Source organism: Apium graveolens, chromosome 6 (genome assembly GCF_009905375.1).
Source record: "Apium graveolens cultivar Ventura chromosome 6, ASM990537v1, whole genome shotgun sequence".
NCBI lineage: Eukaryota > Viridiplantae > Streptophyta > Magnoliopsida > Apiales > Apiaceae > Apium > Apium graveolens.
The window spans coordinates 220,195,687-220,198,344 of record NC_133652.1 but is presented as its reverse complement, the minus strand read 5'-3'; the positions used below and the strand labels follow the sequence as shown (position 1 = coordinate 220,198,344).

At 41.6% G+C, this 2,658-nt stretch overlaps 1 non-coding gene across 1 annotated transcript; it reads right to left on the bottom strand.

Annotated features, from left to right (window-relative positions):
- Positions 1-107, bottom strand: LOC141670206 (small nucleolar RNA R71). The gene has a single exon (XR_012554448.1). It is a non-coding gene; the product is annotated as a small nucleolar RNA R71 (small nucleolar RNA).
- Between the last annotated feature and the right edge of the window lie 2,551 nt (positions 108-2,658).

Here is a 2,658-nt window from a genome sequence, read left to right as displayed (position 1 = left end):
GCAATCAGGAATGCTCTTACTCAATTTGCGCAGCAGTCTAGAGAGTCTTTGTGTGAGGCTTGGGAGCGATACAAGGAGATGCTAAGGAAGTGTCCTCACCATGGGATGCCTGACTAGATGATCATTAACTGTTTCTATAATGGACTGGGTGCTACTTCTAGACCCATGCTTGATGCATCATCAGGTGGAGCCTTGTGGGCTAAGAGCTATGATGAAGTTTATGAATTTATTGAACTGATGGCTGCTAATGAATACCAGAATCTTTTTCAGAGACTAACTCAAGGCAAGGTAGCATAAATTCTAGAGGTAGATGCAGCTACTGCTATAGCTGCTCAACTTAAGGCTTTGACAATGAAGGTGGATTCTTTGGCTAATTATGGAGTTAATCAGATCACTAGTGTCTATGAGCTTTATGCTGGTGTGCATGAGACGGAGCAGTGTGCTATTTCTAGTGAATCAGCTCAGCTCGTGAGCAACTTTCAGAGGTCGCATCAACAAGTTCCAACCACCTATCATCCTAACAACCGCAATCATCCTAACTTCAGCTAGAGCAATACTCAGAATGCAGTTCAGCAGCCTTATAAGCAGTATGCAGCAAAACAATACAACCCTCCTGCTTTTCAGCAATCGCAATACGCACTAAGACAACAACTCCAGCTGTAACAGTCTAATAAAAAATCTGAATTAGAGGAGTTGAGGCTCATGTGCAAGAGCCAAGCGGTGTCTATGAAGACCTTGGAGAATTGGGCAAATTGCCAATGCCTTGCTGAATCGTCAACCTGGCTCACTACCTAGTGACACAGAAGTTACATGCAAGAAGGAAACCAAAGAGCAGGTTAAGGCAATCACATTGAGGTCTGGAAAGGTTGCCATTCCCGAAAAATCTCAAGTTTCGGAAGATGAAGTTGTGGCCGAGGAAGAAGTGCAGAAGGAAGCAGAAGTGGAACCAAGGAAGACTACTGTGGAACACACTCCTCCTAAGGGTAATATAGGGGAGAAACAGATCTATTCTCCACCTCCTTTTCCTAAGAGGCTGCAAAAGAAAAAGCTGGATAAGCAGTTCGAGAAGTTTCTGGAGGTGTTCAAGAAACTTCATATCAATATACCTTTCGCTGAAGCTCTTGAACAAATGCCTAGTTATGCGAAGTTTATGAAAGGTATACTCTCTCAGAAAGTGAAGCTTGATGACTTAGAGACCGTTTCTCGCACGAAGGAGTGCAGTGCTGTGCTGCAACAAAAGTTTCCTTTGAAGCTTAAAGAACTTGGAAGCTTCATTATTCCTTGCATTATCGGAAACTTATCGTTCGACAAGTGTTTATGTGATTTAGGAGCTAGCATCAATCTAATGCCCTTGTTTGTCTTCAAAAAGTTGGATTTACCTGATCCAAAGCCTACTTATATGTCCTTGCAGTTGGCCAATCGCTCTATTACATATCCACGAGGCATTGTGGAGGATGTCTTGGTCAAGGAGGATAAAATCATCTTTCCTGCAGACTTTGTAATTCTTGATTTGGAGGAGGATAAGAATATTCCCATAATCTTGGGAAGACCATTCTAGGCTACAAGCCAAACTTTGATAGATGTGCAGAAGGGCGAGCTTACCATGTGAGTACTGGATCATGATGTGACTTTTAATGTGTTCAATGCCATGAAATTCCTGACTGAAAACGAGGAGTTCTTAAAAGTGGAGTTGGTCGATTCTATGGTTACTTCAGAACTTGATCAAATGCTAAGGTCTGATACCTTAGAGAAGGCCTTGTTGGGGAATTCAAATAGCGAAGACGATGAACGTGATGCGCAGTTGCAATATTTGAATGCTTCTCCATGGAAGAGAAGGTTAGATATGCCTTTTGAATCTCTTGGAATGTCAGAACTGAAAAATGATGAGGGGTGACTCAAGCCATCTATTGAGGAAGCTCCTACACTTGAGCTTAAACCATTGCCTAAACACTTACAGTATGTTTTTTTAGGTGATGCATCTACTTTGCCTGTTATTATTGCATCTGACCTTTTAGGTAGTGATGGGGAAAAACTCTTAAGAAGTCTGAGAGTTCAAATCGGCAATTGGATGGACTATAGCAAATATCAAGGGAATTAACCCTTCTTATTATATGCATAAAATTCTGTTAGAGGAAGGAAGTAAGCCAATAGTTGAGCAACAGAGAAGGCTTAATCTGATAATGAAAGAAGTTATGAAGAAGGAAATTCTCAAGTGGCTAGATGCAGGGATCATCTATCCCATTTCTGACAGTTCTTGGGTGAATCCAGTTCAGTGTGTGCCAAAGAAAGGAAGTATCACAGTTGTTGCTAATGAGAAGAATGAGCTCATTCTTACTCGAACAGTCATGGGGTGGAGAGTTTGCATGGATTACAGGAAGATGAACAAGACCACAAGGAATGATCATTTCCCTCTTCCGTTCATTGATCAGGTGCTTGACAAATTAGCTGGGCATGAGTACTGTTGTCTTCTGGATGGCTATTCAGGTTATAATCAGATTTGCATTGTCCAGAAGATCAGGAAAAAACTACCTTCACTTTCCCGTTTGGTACTTTTGCCTTTAGAAGGGTTTCTTTTGGTTTGTGTGGTTCACCTGCCACATTTCAGAGATGCATGATGCCTATCTTTTCTGATATGTTTGGTCAGAATATGGAGGTGTT